Source organism: Pelodiscus sinensis, chromosome 6 (assembly GCF_052426305.1).
Source record: "Pelodiscus sinensis isolate ZL-2025 chromosome 6, ASM5242630v1, whole genome shotgun sequence".
In the NCBI taxonomy this organism is placed as follows: domain Eukaryota; kingdom Metazoa; phylum Chordata; order Testudines; family Trionychidae; genus Pelodiscus; species Pelodiscus sinensis.
In genome coordinates this window covers 101149485-101171666 of record NC_143057.1, presented here as the reverse complement: position 1 = coordinate 101171666, position 22182 = coordinate 101149485, and the positions used below count along the sequence as shown (strand labels likewise).

The 22182-nt window shown below is 40.2% G+C and overlaps 1 protein-coding gene across 2 annotated transcripts in view; it reads left to right on the top strand.

Moving 5' to 3' along the window:
- Window positions 1-22182, top strand: part of PARP8 (poly(ADP-ribose) polymerase family member 8) — a 223060-nt gene that overhangs the window by 113560 nt on the left and 87318 nt on the right. The window lies entirely within an intron of this gene.

Here is a 22182-nt window from a genome sequence, read left to right as displayed (position 1 = left end):
AGTATTAGAGCATGGAATTACTATCCATAGAGATTCTATGGAACAGTTTGGTTCATTTAAGACTTTTACTTCATTTGATTCTACCTGTTCTTTCACATATAGTGTCACTCTCTCACTAGAACAACCTGTTTTGTCCTTCCAAAATATTTTGTACCTTAGTAATACTATGTGCCATTGATTATCTTCATTTCACCAAGGTTCTCTGATGCCTGTTATATCAATAGCCTTATTTAATATGAGGCACTCAACTTTACTCATCTTATTATTTAGACTTCTAGCATTTGCATGTAAGCACTTAAACTTGTCGCTTTTAATCTGTCTTCCATTATATCATGTAATTGATCCTATTAATAAATACTCCCCTAAGACATGACTCTTTCTGATCCACATGCCCTGAGTTTAAAAACTTCTCTACAACCTTTTTAATTTTAAATGCCAGCAGTCTGGTTCCATTTTGGTTTATGTGGAGCCCATCCTTTCTGTATAGCCCCCCTCCCGTTTCCCAAAAGTTTCACCAATTCCTAGTAAATCTAAACCTCTCTTCCCTACACCATCATCTCTTTCACACAATGAGCAGTTCTTCCTGTCTATTGGCCCTGCACATAGAACTGGAAGCATTTCAACGAACACAATCATGGAGGTGCTGGATTTCAATATCTTACCTAGCAGCCTAAATTTGGCCTCCAAACCTCTCTCCTACCCTTCCCTATGTCATTGGTACCTACATGTACCACAAACACTGATTCCTTACCAGCACTTAATATAAGTCTATCTAGATGTTTCAAGAGATCTGCATCCTTGACATTAAGCAGGCATGCAGTTCTCCTGATCATCACAAACCCAGCTGTCTACATTTCTAATGATCTAATTACCTATTTTTAACACCCATCTTTTCCTAATAACTGGAGTTCTCTAACCTTAGTGTGAGAGGATACCACAACTTCATGTGGAAGGAAGGTTCCAACTATACTATTATTTCCCTCTGATCCAGTTGAATGGTCTGTTTCCCTGAGACTTTCACCTCTTCAGCAGCACATAGGTTGTCTGATCAGAGGTAGAAACATTCTACTGTCTCTCAGTAAGACTTATCTCTGTACCTAATGCCACCCTTTGCTCCTTCAGTTCAGCCACCCTGCTCTGCAAAGCGCATATACGGTCTCTGAGGGCCAGGAGCTCCTTACACCAAATGTACACATATGCCACCTGCCCATCTCATCTTCGTTGCCATACAAAACAGTAATGTCACTCTTCCCACTATGACCGGTGATTTTAAATCTTTTTAAGAGCTGTTCAAAGGGGTAGCAGAATCACCTGGGTATTTTATTATCAGAGCTACCATAGACCCACACATACTCACAGACATACTCCAGGCATCCCCACAAGCAAAGATAGCACTGTCTACTACTGATGCCACTGCTGACACTACAAAAGTAATGTGGCGGAGACATCCCTCCCTCCTGAAAGCGGCATGACAAAAAGTATTATGTGCAGCAAAAGGGGCTGAGTTTGTGTTCATGCACTTCACACCAAATCTGCTGATGGTAGAAGCAGTGAATCAAAGGGGAAAAAACACCAATCCACAATGATAAGGATTAGAAAATGCTAGACCTTTTTGGGTGGAAAGCCTATTCCTCAGCTACCCTTCAATTCTGCATAGCTAACTATTCAGTCTTGCTGGCTAAATATACATACAATCTGTTCTCTAAAATGTCAACATGAAAATCTGCCAGATGACAAAAAATAACTATACGGAGCAAACATTTCTGAAAGATCTTTCATCACCAGGAAAGCCCTTCAGGCCTTTCTTGTCTCTGCAGACATGGCAGCATGATGCACATCCATTGTCATGCACCATGCATCCTAGCTCTATCTCTCCAGATTCCGAAGGGAGGTCCATGTAACAGTTGAGAACTTACCCTTTGAAGGACAGAAATTGTATGTAGAGAAAACTGTTGTCTCAGAACATACCTTAAAAAACTCAAGGGAGACCTTGATAACCCTTGGAATCTAGTACCTGTAACCAAAAAGAAACAGAGCAGGTTCTACAGTCAGATATTCTGATCCACACTATACTCCCAGCCACAAAGACAACCAACAACATAAACAAAAACAGAACAGATGTCTTGAGAACCAGAATCAAACTTCGAAGTCTCAACTATCCACCTTCAGGCAATCATTTTGAAGTTGCAGCTGAGGGCACAAGACCTCCATGCTTATTCTGGAACAAGATCCAGACCCCAGTGCATTCAGAGACTATCTATCACCATATTACCAATTCTGGAACACTATCACCACACACAAATGAGTCCTGTTCACAGGGTGTGGGTTACATATAAATGTGCAGAAAACCGCTATGGTTCCTTTCCAAGAGTTGGAATTTATGTGAGCCTACCTCAGTTGTCTCACAGAATCAGCAACATTACCTCGATAATACTTCCTTACTTTAGTCAACTTAATTTCAATGTCAGCTCACAAATATCTGCCAGAATGTGTTTATAACTCTCGGAGTACATGGTGATGATAACATTTGTCATAAAATATGCCAGGCTCCACATAAGATGCTTACGAGACTGGCTTCAAATAGTCTATATACCAGACAGACATTCTCTCAACAGACATCTCATGATGCTTCACTAGAAGGCTCACTAAAATGGTGGACACAGCCTGTTTGGGGTAGGGATCCCTTTCCAACATAAAGTTCCAACCATGACAGCCACAGTGGATGCTTCTGTTTTCATAACAGAATGTTTGAAGGACCAAATCATCTCAAAGCAAAAAACATCCTAATGGATATTGGGGTGTAACCATTTGTGCTGTCAAAACAGCAACCTGCAACCTCCACTGGAAGTTCACACACACTCTACCAGAGTGGTATCAATATCTGTGGCTTTTTTCAGTAATGTACTATCACAGATATTTGCAAAACGACTTGGGCATTAGCCCATATTTCACTAAACACTATGCTTCAGAACAGTAGTCAGCAGCTGATGCTCAGTTTGACAGATCACCATAAGGAACAGGTCATAATTCGAATGCACATAAAGGAGGTCAGGTAAGACACATCCTGACTAGCTCTTATTTGTAATGCAACCTGCTGTCTGGATGTGGAGAGGGATATTCCCCTCACTTTGGGTGGGATAACTGGACTCCACTGAAAGAGACAGCTTCATTTTTTTAAACAAAGCTTTTGTTTTGCTTAGGATTTTCCCAATTTCATGAATGCCAAGGGTGAAGTTCTGGCCCCATTTAAATCAATGACTGAACTCTCTTAGACTTAGTTTGTAATTAATTTGGGTGCATCACCTTTATCTCAAAACAAGCTATTAAATTTGAGCTGCGCAAATTGTGTATCTTATTTCGAGTTAACTTAGAAATAGTTCATTTTGAAATTAGATGCTGTATACATAGTACCAAATTTTAAAATAGTGCGCTATTCTGAAATGTCCTATACTCCTTGTGGAGTAAAGTTTATAGAGACATTGGAATAACAAGCCCCTTATATTTTGAAATAACAGGCTTGCTCAAAAGACATGGAATAACTGTTTCGGAATACTCAAAATATCAGTATCCCGAAATAGCTCCTCAGTGTAGAAGTAGCTTTTGCATACTGAGGTTTCAGTGTTAGAGTTAGCTAAGTGTTTTCTGTTCTTTTGAGTTCGTAATCTACTTTGCTCTGCCTGTTCTCACTTATTACCACTTAAATCGTACTGCTTGTACTTAATAAAATCACTTTTATTTTCTATCAAGCCCATTGTAAATAATTGTTTCCTGGGGGGTAAGAGTAATCAGTGTGTACATTCCCCTTTCATTACTAACAGGGGCTTACCTAAATAATTATTTTGGGGTTCTGATCCCATTTGGGGAGTGGCGTCACAGGAAGCGGGGCCCTAAATTGCATTCTCCTTGGACTTGAAGAGGTTCAGTGTCTGTATTGCTTTTTGAGAAGGGCACTGATCTCAGCTTTGTGCCTTCACTGGTGGGAACCTGGGAGCTGGCCCAGGAGGACAGGGTGGTGAGGAGCCCCAGAGATCAAGAAAGTGATTGTTAGTGGCTTTGTCAGCACCCCGGGAAGTACTCCCAATGGGTCTTCTGTGACTGCACCTCCGTCACATAGGGAATTTAAGGTCTAAACCTAGAAAATGTTAATTATTCACAGTTTTCTTCTTATCCTTTTTTATCTCTCTCCTGATCCCTGGCCACACCCACTATACACATTTACCCAGTCACTTCATACATTGCCTCATTCTGACTCCTTAATGTTATTCAGCATTTCCTTTCTCTTCTATAACTCCATCCTCCTCAGTTCTCTGTACCATTTCCAACCCATGGGGAAGTAGCTGTAACAAATACAGAGACTGAAACAAATTGTTTTCTTTATTTTAAAATGGCTCCTAGTGAAAGACTCAAATTCTTTGATGCACATTCTTTCTAAAAAATCATTTACATAACACTTTTGAAAGAAGAGCTTGTTAAAGGAGATGCCAAAAATCTTTAAATTAGAATTCTCTTCTCTCAGTATAAAACATGTGAGGGGGAGATCCATTAAGTTGGAGATGTATGCAAGCATTAAAAGGAGAATAGAATCCTAAATTGAATTGTTTAATTTTGTGGTGTTTTATTTTGCCAAACAAGTTAGACCCTGCTTTTCTACATTTAGAGTACATAATTTCTGCTTACACAAATATTTTGATACAGGCAAATATAGCTTGCTGAATATACATTGTGTGTGTGAATTGTTGATTGCCTATATTTGCCTACTTCATTAGGCACATTTATAGTGAATTGCTACATTTATGGTAGATACTTACTCCCTGAAAATTTGAAGTTTAATAGTTCTCTGTTGTCAGGTCTGTTTTGGTGATTGATACAGATTCTTACTGAAAAGCTAAAGGGGAAATATATAAGAAATTTCTATAAGTACTAAATCTTAGTTTTACCTCCATTCTTTGGAGTCAGGTAATGTATATGTTGTGCAGTGGTGTTATAAAGAGAATTCATTTGCACAGGGTTCAGTAAGTTTGAGTGAGCTGGCACACTTGTGACATATTGTTACAAAAGATAATTTGGATAAGAAATTTAATTTGAATTATTCTGGAAAATGCAGATTCATTTCCAGTGCATAATATAATATGAAAATGTGGATTTCTTTCTTTGTCATTTGTCAGTTCCATCCATCCCCATATTCACAGGTTGTTTGACACTAAGTTATATATTTAATTGAGATAGCCTTTCTTCCCACAATTTGTTTTTTCTCTTCTGTACCAGTGTGTATCTATCTTGAATTGCATTTCAAAACTCTCTGTTATAATAAGAGTTTCTGATGTTGTGAAAATATGACTAAATCAGGATACTCAAGTATAGAGACTTCCTGTGTGATTGGAGACTTGTAATTAGTGCCTCTTTACAATGTCCTCTGCCCTTAGCTCCCAGTAATGGTAATCAAATAAGAATGAATTGCATGAGAGAACAACAGGAGTATGTCCAGTCCTATAAAATCCAACCAATTATTACCCATCTAATTCTATTTGTTGTCATTTTATCTACTGTGGACTCAATGAAGCACAATTTTCTTGAGATTGGAATCAGTTGCAATCAAATAATCATCTAGGTTCATTAGGCATTCTTACTGAGATAAACTGAACTCTATGGTTCGGATAAAGTTTCAATATAAATATGAAATGGAAGTTCCAAAGACAAAAGCAGAAAGCTTAAGTATATTGCAAATATATAACAATTATCATCATCAAAATGATTGCATGTTGTTATCTATACTGCCAGATTTTTGCATCTCCTTATTAGAAACAAAGTCATTTTCTCCATATTAGCCATGATTCAATTGCGTGGCACCACACTTACAAGAAAACCACTACATTCAGTCATATTTATAGCTTTCTGCATCTAAAGATGTTACTCTGTTTTGCTCATATTGGTTATTAATTTTCTGGCTGAAATATTTATAAACAGATTCATGCAAGTTTCTGTAGCCGTAGAAATCTGACTAGAAATAAATGTATATTTTTGACTAAATAATTCATGGCTTGAAATATGTACTCAACACTCATTATCCCTGGTCTAAGCTTAGTAGCAGGAATGAAAAATACCTGTTCTTAACTAGAGTCAATGTCAGTGGGAGTTATTTGAATCCTGTGTATGGAAGATAGGATTCCTAATGGGCCTTAAACTGGAAATTCCATGTTTTAAAAGATATAAGATTTATTTATATTAAATAGGAAAAATAAGTACTTTACAAGAGGAAGGCTGATCTTAGATCAAAGAGATCTGAATTCTATTTCTTTGTCTGCTGTGGGCATCCTATATGACCTGGGCTAAATCATTTAATTTCTGTACTTCTATTCCTCATCTGTAAAATGGAGATAATTTCTAATTGTTTCACAGAAATGTTGTGTGGTACATTCATTAGTATTTGTGAAGTTTTCAGGTATGTCAGGGTATGTGTGTGTGTCCACATAGGCTACTTGGCAATTATGAAAACCAATAAAATATTAAGGTGTGATTTTTTTCAGAAGCAGTCAATATAGACTCATCTCTGATCCCATTGAAGTTAATTGGAATTTCCCCAATGATTAAATAAGAGCAGAATTAGGGCAAGTCTGGACTTCCTTGAAAATTCTCCCTGTAATTTTTATTAGGTTAAATGTTGCTAACCCATTGGTAAATTTTGTTATCATTTAATGTTTTTCCATGATTGCTTCCTTCATGCTGTGTTTTCGTTTAGTCATTTAAACCTCAGTCCTGTCAGGTGCTAAGGTCCCTAAATTCTCACTCTTTTCAATAGTAGGTGAGGGCCTACAGCATCTCCCAGTAAGTACATGCACTCACAAGACAGGAACCTGCTCAGTACAGAATAATTAATAGAAATATCTTTAGAAGAATATTAAAGCTTTTGTAATGTGTTGATTAGAACATCATAAAAATAAAAAAGGGAGGAGGGGTTGCATTATATATACAGGATATATACACTTGTTCTGAGATTCAGAAGGAAGTGAGACGAAGACGAGCTGAGCATCTCTGGGTAAAGATAAAAGAGTTAAAAATAGAAGGGCTATTATGTTGGGATCTACTATAGGCCATCAAATCAAGAAGAGGAGGTAGATAAAAACATTTCTAAAATAAGTAACATATAAATAACAGAAATATCCAAAATACAGTACATGGCAGTATCAGGGAACTTGAACTATCCAGACATCTGTTGGGGAAGTAATATGGCAAAACAAAATTCCCAGTAAGTTACTGTTTGGACTTCTCGTTTCAGAAAGTAACAAGGAGAAAAGCTATTTTAGATTTGATTCTGATCAACAGGGAGAAGTTGGTAGTGAATCTTAAAGGCAATTTGGAGGACAATGATCATGGAATGATAGATTTCATGATTCTAAGGAAAGGAAAGAGTGAGAGCAACAGGGTAAGGATACTGGACTTCAATAAAAGCACACTTTAACAAACTCAGACAACTGATAAGTATGGTCCCATGGAAAGAAAATGTGAGGAGAAAAAGGAGCTCAGGAAAGCTGATAGTTCCTCAAGGAGACAGTATTAAAGGCACAACTGCAAACTGTTCTGCTTCTAAGAAAAATATAAGAAAAATAATAAAGAGGCCAGTATGGCTCCATTGGGGCTTTTAATTACATGAAAACCTACAAGGAGTCATACAAAAAGTGGAAACATGGTCAAACTGATAAGGAGTGAAAAAGAACAAGACAAGCAATGAGGACAAAATCAGAGTGGCAAAGGCACAAAATGAGTTACATTTGGCAAAGGATAGAAAAGGCAAAAAGAAGAGGTTCTTGAAATGCTTTTAGACAGGGTTTCTCAAACTTAATTGCACTGTGGCACCCTTCTGACAATACAGGTTGAACCTTTAAAAGCCAGACTTTCTGGTGAATCATGGATGTTCCTGAGCCAGAGAACCCCAGCAGCTAGGAATCGGATGGCAGGATGGCCTGTGGCTGGGAGCCTTGCCAGGGCTTAAGGGTTTCAACTCTGGATAGTGGGGATCAGACTTGGCTTCAGCCCTGAGCAGCAGCAGGTCTAATGCCTGTCCTGGTGTCCCCATTAAAATGGGCTCCTGACTCACAGTTTGGGAACCACTGCATTAGGAGCAAGAGAAAGTTGAAGGAAAGTGTAAGTCTCCTACTAAGCGGTGAAGAAGAGCTAATCAATGATATCAAGAAAGCTGAGATGCTAATTCCTATTTTGCTTCAATCTTCTCTAAAAGGGTAATTCATGGCCAGGTACTTACCAAATTAATATTAACAACTGGGGAAAGCAACATGAGCCCCAAGAGGGAAAGAACAATTTAAGGAATATATGATATAAATGTATTCAGGTCAGCAAGGCTTGATGAAATTCATCATAGGGTACTTAAGGAACTAGCTGAAGCAATCTTGAAGCTGTTAGCAATTATCTTTGAGATTTTCTGGAGTATGAGAGAGGTCCCAGAAGATGGGAGAATTGTATACACAGTTACTATCTTTCAAAAGGGAGAACTCAATCAGCCTAATGTCAATACCTGGAAAAATACCAGAAAAATCATTAGACAATGAATTTGTATTCACCTAGAGGATAATAAAGTAATAAGGAATAGCCAGCAAGGATTTATCAAGAACAGATCATGCAAAACTAACCCAGTTTCCTTGTTTGAAAGAGTTACTGGCCTAATGGATGGGGGAAGTGGTAGATGTGATATATCATGATTTTAGTAAAGCTTTTTGGACACAGCCCCATGCAACATTCTCATAAGTAATTAGGGATTGTATGGTCTAGATGAAGTTACCGTAAAGTAGTAGGGATGTAAAATCCTGTTTGTTTAGTTAATTGCTTAAACATTAAGCTTAACCAGTTAATAAATTAAATAGGGAGAGGAGTCTTCAGCCCAGTTGGGCTGGAGTGACCCCTCCACCTGCCACAGCTGCCCCTCCGCCATGGACAAGGAATGCTCTGGTGAGGCTGGAATGCCCTTCACCTGTGACGGGCCCCTCAGGGCCAATTAAGCAGTTAACCATTAATATTGCTATAAAGTGGGTGAACTGGTTGAAAGACCGTACTCAAAGAGTAGTTATCAATGGTTTGCTGTCAAATTGGGAGAGTATATCTAGTTTGGTCCCTCAGCGATCAACCCTGGGTCCGATATTATTCAATATATTAATTAACAACTTGGATAATGGAAAGTCTCAGAGGGATAGCTGTGTTAGTCTGTATCTGCAAAAACACCGAGGAGTCCTGTGGTACTTTAGACACTAACAGATTTATTAGGACATTAGCTTTTGTGGGTTAAAACCACTTCATCAGATGAATTGGAGTGGACATTACAGAGTCAGGGATGTATAGATAGAAAACAAAAGAAAGAAGTTACTTATTAAGTGCGGGGCCAGTATTAATGAGGTTAATCAAATCAGGGTGAAGTACTATATCCAATTTTGGGCATCACAGTTTAAGAAAGATGTGGGCAAATTGGAAAGAGTCCAGTATGGAACAACAAAAATGATAAAAGTTTTAGAAAACCTGTTCTAAGAAGGAAAAGTTAAAAAAACTGGGCATATTTAGTTTTGAAAAAAGAAGACTCAGGAGGGACCTGTTAAGTCTTCCAACATGTTAAGAGTTGTTATAAAGAGGAAAGTGATCAATTGCTCTCCATATCCTCAGAAGGTAGGACAAGAAGTAATGGGCTTAATCTGCTACAAAGGAGACATAGATTCAATATTTCATGGTTCTATGAAACATTGGCACTGTAATAATGTCTCTGCTTTCATATATCAGTGTATTTTGTTAAGCAATAGAACATTGTTTATTTTTAAAGACTTCTGCTGCATACATTCTAAAGTGAAAATTACTTTATATCTTCACCCTTAATTTCCCTGGTGCAAAAGCAGTATGGCTTTACTAGTCAATTTCACCCTTTTGAACAGTACCACTTATAAAGAACTTAATGACACTGTCAAATGATGGAAGGTGAGTGACCTTTCCAAATGCAATGAATTATAATCACCATCTACTGTTGCCTACTTTTCAGCTGTGGAGAAGCAGAGTTATCAGTATTCCTATAGCACCCTGGCTGTGGGCTGTGCAAGTAATCTGTTTATCTATAAATTTAAGTACTTATATGGCCCACATCACAGAAGTTTCCGACTAAAAATAATTGTGTGAGCAGGTGAGGCATTTGACCCCCACTCTTTGACAAAATGTTTAGTTGATTTTTAAGAAGCTGTTAAAACAGGTGAAGGGAACCTTTTCTGGGTCAGAGGCCATTGACCCACAGTTCAATTAGTCAAAGGTCACGTACATATATGAGAAGCAACACGAGAAAAAACAAAACAAAAAACCCTCACTTACCTGGCCTTCAAGTGAGAAGGAGAAAAAAAAAGAGAGACACTCACCTCATTCATGCAAGTCAGGGCGCCGGGGTTCTCACACTGAATTCCTGGGGGGGGAGGCAGGGTCAAATTAACTGTTCTGGAGGTCTCAGACTAGTAGATTTTATGGGGCCCCCAAGGCTCTGGGGTAGGGCCAAGAACAAGGGGTTCAATGTGTGAGAGTGGGATTCTGGGGAGTGGGCTGAGGGTGGAGATGGATGGAAGGTAGTATGAAGTAGCAGGCTGGGGTGGGAAATATGGGTGGGAGAGAGAGTGCAGGAGCATGGTAAGGATACGGGGTCTGGGAAGAAGGGAAGATGCGGGATAGACTGGGGATGGGGATGGGAGAGGGTCTGGACAGTAGGGAGAGTGCTGGTATGGGCACAGGGACTGGGCAGGAGGTGGGGTGCAGGAGTGGTCTGAAGATCAAGATCTGGGCATGAGATAGGGTGTGGGAGTGGGCTGAGGGTATGAGATCTGAGATGTAGGGTGTGGGAGCAGGCTGGGGTGCATGATCTGGGTGGGAGATAAGGTTTGGGAGTAGGCAGAGGCTGGGAGGGAGAGAGGGTACAGGAGTGGGTTGGGTGTGTGGGGTGTGGGAGGGAGCAGAGGATTGGGCCACTTACATGACACAGCTTCCAGGAGGAATAGGTGTCTCTGCATATCCTTGTGATTCCTGGGAGTGACAAGGAGCGATAGGGGTGGATTTAAATCAATCTACCCCACCTCTGCTGTCAGCAAAAATCTGTAAACCCCAGTGAAACAGTGGTCATCTTAATTCTAGTGCTGCTTCACATAGAATATGGCACCTATTATTGCTGTCAGTTACTTAGCTCAAGTTGGAGAGGTCAGAGTGGTGGATTTACCGGTTCCAACTCTGTTGATGATCCCATATTGGTGTCAATATGATGCAAAATGATGGAAACTCTATTTTCTTGTTGTTGTTTGTATAACCTTAATTTGGTTATACAAACAACCTTAAATTGTTCGTATAATCTTAATTCTGCTCTCTTATGCATATACCTTATGGTATAGTTTTACATTCTTTAATTATATATCACATACTGTTTTTTTCTACAGGCCTTCTGCCTTATTCACTACCCAGGATAGGGCTACTCTAAGAATGAATCAGGGTTTTGTAATGAAGGGGGCTGTTACCTGTAGGAACCATACCTCATTTGTTGCAGAAACAGGAATGTGTGTTTATTGCAAATGTTGACATGAGTGGGCCTAAGTGTGCTCGAATCTGTATCCTCAACCAAAGGGCATAAGCCACTGAACCCAGATAGCAAATGAATATGAGGGACAACAAATGAAAAACAGAGGGATGGGGGTGAAAGGCAAAAGTTGAAAATCAGGGATAAAGATGGGGACACTGAGCAAATAATTCCTAAGAACACCCATTGGTGTCTGCGGAGTCAGACTGGAATGAGGGACTGGAACTAGGCCCTCCTTTTACATACCGCCGACTCCCATTCAAGCTTCCTTCTTTTGGTTTGGTGAATGGCCAACTTGGTCAACTCCAGGAGTAGATTGATGAAGAGGACTCATGACTTCATGTGGACATGGTTAAGGTAAACAAGTGAAAGGAGAAGAACAGCTAGAGCCTCAGTGAGAAATTATGGAGAACCAGAAGACGGGTTGCAGCCTGATGAACTTTGTGTAGCTGTGCTCCAGGATCTCCTTTCCACAGAAGAGATAGATATTAGGGGATTCTGTGAACTATCCAGATATATACCCATTGCTCACATCTTCCTGGAGGGACTGCCACTTGATCTCCCCAGTGGGCTGTGGAAGAAGAGTGGAGTATAGACTGGCCTATCAGGGCTCACTGTCCTCTAATGGATGGCCAGAGGTCCCAACATTTGGTGTTGAGGAGGGACATGAGGGCAAAGAAGTGGATAGTATGGAGCAGGAATGTATACAGATGTGCTTGAGGTAAGGTCAGAAGATGGACTGGCTGGATGGCATTCATCAGATGCCGGTGCCATGATGAGGCGACTGGGGTACCTCATGAGATTAGTACAAAGACAAGCTCCAGTGGGTTGTAGGGATGTTAAAATGTGGTTATTTTCCTAATTGAGTTATCGGTAGATTTGTCATCGACTAGTCAATAAGGGTAGGCAGTTGCCATACTAAGTCTGGCTTATGTGGTCCCTGCTCTACAGATCTCTTCTCATGCAGCATAACACTACCCCGCTTTTTTCATTTCCCCATAGCAAACAGACCACTTTTGATACATTGCTGTGGGGTTTGCTTCCATGCTTGAGAGACTTTGTAATATAAATAAGGTCTTCATCCTGCAAATGCTAACCCTAGTAGTGCTTGTTACTTTTGAGTCACTGGGTACTCTGAAGAACCAAGAAATTACACTAGAAAACAAATATCTAGCATCTGCTCTTAATGGTTTTCAGTGCCTGTCCCCAAACAAATTGTATAGCGGCCCCTTTTTTAGAACCCAAGTGGTTTTCATGGAGGTTTAGAAATTGCTTGCAAACAGGCATCTCCTAGCCACAGGTGTCACTGCATCCAATGAGCTGGCGCTCATGACAGATTACAAATATGTGGATTCCTTTTCACAAAGACACACTGGTTACTCAAATTCTTCTCGAGCCATAACTTGTCTCTTTTCTTCCACACACCGCCTTCCCTGCCCTCTGGGGCCCACTACCTTCTCCCTGCTGCCCAGTGTGGCTGGAGATCAGACTTTCAGTCTCTCCCAGACCCCCTGCCCAGGTGGGCTGAAATGAAGGTGCACTGTCATCCACCTGCTGCCTTAGCACAGCTATAGCTCACACTTCCAGTTTCTCCCAGCCCCCTCCAGCCCAGCTGGGACTGCATGGAATGGAATGCTCCGCCCTCCATTCCAAGTGTCTCTTGGCTGTCATAGGCCACCTAAACTTTGCCCCCTTCCCTAACTCCACCTGAGCCACTGATCCTCACCCATCCCTCTATTGCATCTCTCTCCAGCTCACACGCTACATCTTCCTCAGGGTAAAGGTGCAGGAGCCTTGGAGGCACCCTATTAGTGGAACCACAATTGTGCCTGCCACTAATTAGATGTGCAGCCCTTCATTTCCTCCTGTGCAGGCACACAAGTGTGAGCCCCACCAGGAACTATCGTAACAACTGCTAGCCCTACACCTACAACTCTGCTTGTGCCCTGCTTTAGGCTCTGTTCATGCCCAGCATTCCTTCCTAGTGTATCTGGCATTTCAGCTTGGCCCTGCCGTGCCCTGCACTAAGGGTTCCCACTACAGATTTTCTAGTGCCAATGCCTCACAAAGAATCATACACACCTATGTATTATCCTTTTCAAATGCCTTTCATTAACAACCAAATCAGCCCAGGCTTATGTCAAAAATTAAACTAACTTTTTATACTTTGTGTATAGTATCACTGAGCTTTCTAAACTGAAAACAACAAAACATCAGGTTACACTTGCAATTCTACTTCTTACTTTTGTTAAGAAAAATTAACGTGTTTACATGGTCTGATCTCCGCGTTGAAGGAAAGCTGATTAACACTAAGGCCAGCACTTGAAAACACATGTTCTGAAGGCACAGAGGTCCCTGGAACGCACAGGTAACTTTTGCCAGTTTTCCAAGCCTTGGAAAACACTGGACATTGATCTTTCGCTACTCCAGAGAACTGTATTCCAATGAAGGGCAAGGCTCCCTGAAGTAATTTTCCACATTATTCTCCTTAGCATCCTTTTGGTGTAACCTTCACCTAGAAGCATCAGCATGCCACTTGTCTTTTTCTTCAGTGCTGGCTCTGTTGGCTGATCTGGCTCAGCACCAGATCTAGTTCAGCCCCACCACTTGTAGGTTCTTTTGTTTCCAGTCGTGATGCAAGTTCAAATAGCTTTGTCTTCACAGCATCCTGGACAGCAGATGAAAGAAACCACATGTGTTTGTGACGTGGATCTAACATGGTTTGGCAGTTATGTCAGGGTCACTGGATGTCACGTGACACTCCAGAGAGGTACTAACATAATTTTTGAAGGTATTGACTATTTTGTTCTCAGCAGAAGCTTCACTTTTCAGGTGTGTGGAGAAGACTGTTGCAAATTGGGTAAATATTTGACATTAACTCTGACTGTTATTAAAATGCTCTCCGGGGACAGAGCCAGAAGCCAATGCACTTCCAGCTCCCGACCTCTTGTGTGTTATGATGAATGAGAAGAGAGCCACAGAGCAGGGTCCAATCTGGTGCCCTTCACGCATCGACTTCCCTGGACTGTTTGATGTAGAATGGCAGATCTGTGTGTGTCTGTGTCTGTGTCTGTTTCTGTGTCTACGTCTGTGTCTGTGTTATGATATCTAAGAAGAGACCTGTAGAGCAGGGATCGACCCAGTGCCTTCGCGTGCCAGCTTCCTTGGGCTAGTCAGTAGTGGGACTAGTCAATAGTGCTAGTCGATAAACTCTTGCTTATCAGTTAGTCGACTAGTCGCTAACATCCCTAGTGGGAAGTAGGTTAGCAATGAGCTAGCTGCACACTCCCATAGGGCCTGCTTAAGATAAGCAAAAATAATGGTGTCAAGGCTGCCCTCCTCTTGAGCAACTGGGGAAGATGCAGGATTGGCAGCTCCATGCACTAGCTGAGCAACATAGGATGACCTGGTCCTTCTGCCCATAATGCAGGATGTCTATGAATCTGGTGACATAATCTAGGGTCTCCTTCTAGTACACCAATGGGGGCTCTACCACCTGCATACAGAAGTGCTGGTTATATAACAAAAGTTCTGCAATCAGATCCTCCCCCATGGCAGCTGCCATACATCTGGTCTCTGAGACTAGCTTGCAAGTCCTGAGGAGGTTTAGTAAAAGACTGGAAGCTCAAAGAGGTCTCAGAGGAGACCTCTCAGTGGAGAGAAAATAGCTGCTAATCATATCAGAGTCTTTGGAGACTGTGGAGGAAGGCATGCAACAATGCCTAAATGTGATCATCATAAAAGAATCGCTACAACGCTTGAAGGCACAAGACATAGGCCTGACTGTAGATGCTGACCAGACCCTTTTCATCATCCTCTGTCATTCTCCAGTGGGAAACTTAAGAAATCTATCGAGACTCAGTGCACCCCTGTCCAGAGAAATTCAAGGATCTTCTTCAGGAAGCTGGTGAAGATTCCATAGAGTAGGCTCAAGATCTTTAACTGGTGCCAGAGCATGGGCAAGTCTAGCTACAATGGGAAAGCCAGTGCAGCAGCCCTGTCCACCTCTGTAACCAATTTGACTCCCTGACCCCCAGTTCTACAGGTTGGAGAGATCAGTGGTAGAAAGGTATCAAGCAGCAAACCTGCGCGCCTTTGGATGGGTTGGAGGAAGCTCACTGGCCACTCATCCCTAACCATCAGGCCAGAGCTCTTGTTATAGTTGACCCAGGCAGAAGAGGCTGCTAAATAAATCATAGAATACTAGGACTGGAAGGGACCTCGAGAGTCCTAGTATTCTATGGCAAGTCTGTATCCATGCTTGGCTCTTGAAACATAACCTCGTCATCATTTTATAGAGGAGACAGAGGACCATCTTCATAGTGATGTCACAGATCTGACCAGATAGCATGCAGCCCTGATGTATCACTTGACCGGAGGTATCAAGATTGGTCAAGGGATGTAATGAATGAGAGAGAGGAACTCCAGGAGGAGGAAAAATGGACTTGTGGTTAAAGCAGTTGAATGATGCCCTGGAGGACTGGTTGTAACCCATCCTGTGCAACAGTGACTGTGTAACATTGTAGGAAAGTCACTTAACACAGACTTTTCATTGATTGTATGTTTCTAATTTCTGAGTGTTTGATTTGAGACACTGTGGTCTGAATTGCAGAAGTGCTGAGGGTAAGCACTCACTATTACAACTGAAAATCATGAATTAACATTTGAAGTGCTATATAATGCTAAATATTCTGAAAAATCAGATCTCAGTCCTCTCAACTGGATACCCCAAATTAGTGAATGCTTTTTACCTAAAATTGCTCTGTGCCTCAATCCCTTAGGTGTAGAATGGGAAATTAGCACCTGCTCACAGGGGTATTGTGAAAATAAATCCATCAATGTTAAGTACTCAAGTACTATAGTGATGAGGGCAATAAAAAGTCTGAGAAGAAACTGATAATTCTCTGTTCAGAGTGGGGTTTTCAAAATATGCAGTAAATAAGACATAGGGCCATATTTTAAACAGCAAAAAAATAAAATATTGACTAGCTGCTCTTTAAGAGAGCATCAATCATTCTTTGCACTGAATTAAGCAGGAAAAGTTCTATTATATAATTTCAGATTTTCATAATGCATCCCTATAAGGATAGGAGGTAAATTAAATTTGCCCAGGCAATCTTAATTCTGGCATTTTCTAATATTTAAGTACTTGATTTTATAACCTTAGTGGTTGTTCTTTTATTGTATATAATAATTATATAATTCACATTAAATATCTGGACTTTTTTCAGTTTCCCCAGATTTAGTTATTTCATAATTTACAATTTATAAATACCTTCATCCAATGCTCCTGACAAGAAGCGTTTGAGAACTTTAGAAGCTGTTCAGTTTACTAGAAGTTGAATTGCCATGCTTTTGCAATGGAAACTCTGCAAAAGGGAAATGGTTGAGCTTCAGCATTTTGCATCCCTTTTATTTGCATAACAGGCTAAATCAAGCATTGCTTTATGAATAACATTCACCATTTGATTCAGATGCCATTGGGGTGTGTGACAGGGCCAGTGGTAAAAATTATTCTTAGAAACAAATGCAAACATACACTACGTTTGACTCAGCATCTCAGTTCCTCTTGAGCTACTGCAGGAAATAAAATGTGTAATATTTTCACTATATAATGATGCTTGTATCTTTTTCAGTGCTTTTAATTTGTTATGAGAAAGAAGTTATGTATTTGTCTGGGATGGTTGTGGTCATGTGTACATTTTCCATCACCTGTGAATGAGATTTAAGTAGAGTAGGAGTTTACTGAGGCTAAATGGTCGTGGGTGTACACATTTCAAGTGGATAGCAGCATGCCTTGCTTATTCTATTTGCAAAAATAATGACTGATGCTAGCTCATCAAGTATTTGATCACAAGAAATGTTAAAATTTGGTGAACTAATAATACATGTGTCCCAGTGTGGTGTTGGGTCTGTATTTCTCAGGACAAGTTTCAAGTACAAATACAGTTTTCAGAAGATGTTAAAAACATGAGCAACCTACAAATTCATGATGATCTTTGTTTTAATCCTGAGTCTGGAAGTTTATATAGATGTACGAGCTGATGTAAGAAGTTACTACTGGCTTGGTATCTATGTAAAGACTATCTAAATTATTCTTGGACATTTTATCAGAGAGATTAAATATGTATTTATTAACAGAACAAAACAGAAAGCAGGAATGTGCTTGGTATCAGTAGTTGTCTCCTCTTCTTAGCCGATAATCTTTTGCTAATTACTAAAGATTACCTCCGACTTCAGTGGGCTTTTGGATCAAATCATTAAAAAGTAAAAGAAAATGTGTTTTAAATCATTAAAACACTGTTGCTGCAGTCATTTAATACTTTTTTCTCCATATCTCCTATAAGGTTCTCAATGATGAAAAATTTAATGAAGCTTTGTTTCTCAATCAGGGATTTGTATCTTGTTACCTTTATTATTTATTTATTTATTTATTTATTATTTGTGACAGACCCAGACCAATTGGCTGCAGTAAGACCCTCCCCCAGCCTACAGGGAGGATCTACTGAAACCTGGAAACCAACTAGTTATGTGGGACAAAAAAGAAAAACAGGGGTAGGTGTGAAGGTCAAAGGGCTAAAATAAGGGAACTGGAATTTACTAGAACCAATTAAGTCAGGCAGACACCATAAGAAACCTTGAGCCAATTAAGAACTTGCTAGAAGCAATTAAGAGAGACAGGCTAATCAGAATACCTACAGCCAATTAAGAAGCTGCAGGGACTAGTTTAAAAGGCCCCCTTCCCAGAAGGGTGGTTTCTGAGGAGCTGACTAAGGTAGTGAGCTGTGGAAGAGCTGAGAGGACAAGAGCTCTCAGCAGCAAGGTGCTGGGAGGGGCATTTGGGGAAGTAGCCCAGAGCAGGACTATAGCTCTGGTAGTGGAGTCATTAGGATCCCTGGGCTGGAACCTGGACTAGTGGGTGGCCCATATCCCCCCCAACCCTCACTACACCACTATAGAGACATTCCCTGAGACTAAGGAAGGTTCTCACACTAAACCCATTGACTGGCCTGTGATGAAGGTGGCTCAGCAGACTTGTGATCCTTGCCTCCAGAAAGGAGAGCGCCTATGTTGAAGGTCACAGTGAGCTTCTGAGGCACATCCTAACTGCCTAGAAGCACAGGACCCTGTACATAAAACTGTAGCTTTGCCACATATTGTTATGGATGTTAATATTATTTTTTTAACATTTCCACTCAATGTATTGCCTACATAAATACAAATTTTATAAGTGATTTTTAGTTATATTTGATTTTTACTTTTTAACTATATTTGATTTTACAAGAAAAAAATCCTTTTAAAAAAATTGATTCCTGTGTAACAGTGAACTTAAATCTAAATATTTTTTATTTGAAAAACACAAACATTTATTTTCAGAATTAAGACGTCATATGATGCTCTTCACGGAATACCATGAGATTTTCTAACTGGCATAATGTAATTAATTTTGTACTCATATTCCACATTTTTAAATGGTCTGATAATGTCTACATTGTAACCCATTTCTAAGGATGATATAAATACAGGATGATGGCAGAATCATAGAATTGTCAGGAAGTGAATGTTTATCAAATGTTAATGCTTAACATAACAGCCTTAAAGAAGAAGACCAATGATCCATCTAGATCAAACTACTGTCATCTGACAGTTGTTGGTGCTAGATGCTTCCGAGAGACTATAATATGTGTAAGTAGGTATGTCCTTTTGTGATAGTCATTTGATATAACTGAAATTGATTTTTGTCCTATATATTTTACCACTTAATACTGTGCTGCTTTCATATAAAGATGTCATGAAGGAATGACTAATAATATTGCTGATGGAGAGGACATGCAGAGGTCATGTGTCCCAAATGCTGCCATTCAGTAGCTGATGGGCGCACTAGCAGGGTAGGTCCTGGCACCCGCAGCAGGGGTCCAACCCCCACCACTCTCTGTCAGTGGTGGGAGCAAATAAATCTTTGCTCTTGAGTCACTTTGAGGGAGAGGGTGGGACTGCTCTACACCTCCATGGGAAGAAGAGTGGCCAGGAGAGCTGGTGGGGACTGCCTTGCTCTGCTTCCTCCAGTGCCAGCCCCTTGGCTTTGCTAGTCCCATGGGATGCCTTGGTTGGGTGTAGAGGCAGGACAGGGATGGAGCATTAAGTGTGGGGAGAGAGTAGGGAGGCATGGAGCAGGAAAGGGATTGGCAGGTCTTAAGGCAGCAACCAGCCAGTGGGAGCTGAGAGATATTGCTGGGGGCAGGACAATGTGTAAAACCTCTTCTCCTTCCCTTGGTGCTTAGAGTGGAGAGCCAAAGGGAGCAGCCAGCTGCTTAAAGTGATGTGAGCTGCTCTGTGCTTGAGGGTCTCAGGGGGGCAGCCCATGAGACAGATCCTGTGGCTTGGTGAGTCAGATTTGGTCTGTGGGCTGTATCTTGCCTGCCCCTGCCTTAGCTCATTTTGTTGAGCCTTCTTGCAAAAGACTAAAGTCTTTTTTTCATCTCTAACATTTATTCTTTGTTAATATGGATTTAAGACTATGAATGTGTCTTAAGCAAAAAGAGCTTCATTATAATTGTGTAACTCCAAGCTTCTAGATGTCAGGAATTGTAGAAATGCTTAGTTAAGATAAAAAAGCGGTCTTCACTCTCTTCCCCTAATCCCGGCCCTTCTCTGTATATTGGCAGGAAACATTTATGGGCTGTTACAAGAAAAAAACTTATGATTTCTTTTTACAATTTATTTATAACAATGTCATGTGCTTTTGTTATGTAATGATATTATCTGCATCTTCCTTTCCTTTTTCTGTCTGCCATAACCCTGTATTGCAAAAAATGGCAAAGGGTTTGCCTGCCACACATGTATACAGGAAGAATTGATATCCGATTAGATCAAAGGCATGGTATCTCTAACTAAAATTGAGAGACTGACTAGAATATGGAGGTGGATAGGTCATAGTCCTATAGATGGTTTGTATAGCGGGATACACGATCCATGCCACATTAGTCTACGTCTGCACAGCGGAACTATTTCAGGATACCAGCGGTATCCCAAAATAGCTATTCCGCATCTTAAGAGCAAACCTGTTATATCGAAATATAATGGGCTCACTATTCTGACGTCCCTGTAAACCTCATTGCACAAGGGTTAAGGGACATTTTGGAATAGCACCTTATTTCGAAATAACATCAAAATAAGTTAAGAAATTTGCATAGCGCAAATTACATAACTTATTTTTAGGTAAGGGTGCTGTGTAGACACACCCTTAGTGAGGTAGGTTAGAATCTTCATTCCATAAGATTATAGTTCTTAACAGTGTGCAGAGATTTTTGAGGGAAATGTGAACGTCTGTGATATGAAATTGATTGATTGATTGAAGATGTTGCTCAACTGCAAAGGGACCAAATTAGAGCTGGTTTGAAAGCTTCAAAGTATCTCCACACATTGGAAGATGTCCCAGGAAGGTCTATTTGGTTGAAGGTATGCAGCAAATCTAATTAAACTATGTTACAAATACTCTAGGCTAATTTTCATAAGAGGTTCATTTGCTTTATACCATTACAGCTGTGCTGTACAGCTGGAAACCCGGTCAAAAAGGCTTCATGAAGAAAAAGTGTACAGTGGGCTAGAGCTGGTGTAGTGTGAACTTGGTGGACTAAATATGTGCATAGTGCTCTCAGGATTATGATATGTTAGTAGTTTAACTGGTGTGATTCGAGGACAATCTTATTGCGCAAACTATACTGTGATAAATAAAACTTGCAAAAACCTGTACACTGCTTTCAGTAAGCACTGGATTGAGCCCTAAGCCCCTTAAAGGCAGTGTTCTGAGAAACCAATATATTGTTAGACTTTTTTTATTTGGAAGCCTTTTCTTCATTGGACTGTAATCTAATAATATACTAAATATATATATAGATATGGTATTTGTATGAAATTTACTTCTCTATACATACAATATGAAGACTAAATAAAACCAACACTTTTGTACCCATAAAGGTGAAATAAACCTTTCAACCAACTTAATGCCAAATCACAGATGAGACTATATTTAACGATAATCAAATTATTATAAAATAACCACTATTAAAAATCTTTGGCGAACACAGTAGGGACATTAAAAAGTGGGTAATTGGGTAAATGTGTAACCACTGAAAATCTCAACACGTATGTGGTTACCCATACTTGTAGTGCAGAGTGGCAGCTGGCTCCCACCTGCTGCCCCCACACTGCTTCCTCTGATACAGCATGGGTGGCAGCCTCCTCCCCAAGTGTAGGGTGGGTGCCTGCATAGAACTGTGAACATTAAACAATAAGCCCTGGCTCATCAGTTAACTGTTTACATGGTAATACTTTCACACACCCCTAGAACAGAGTGTATTACAAATGTTCACTCAAATCCAGTTTATGGACTTCTGTTCAAATACAGATAGAGATTTTCAGAATAATTTCTGTAAATGGAGAACTAGTACAATGTATCCATTTAAAATCGTTTGCATGAAGCATACCCTGCATAAAATAATCATTGAACTAGAGTTGCAGCTATAAATGTGGACATTATTTTAAGCAATAAGAAGTTTATTTTATTATAAGCAGTGAAACATGACATCTTGTTTTAA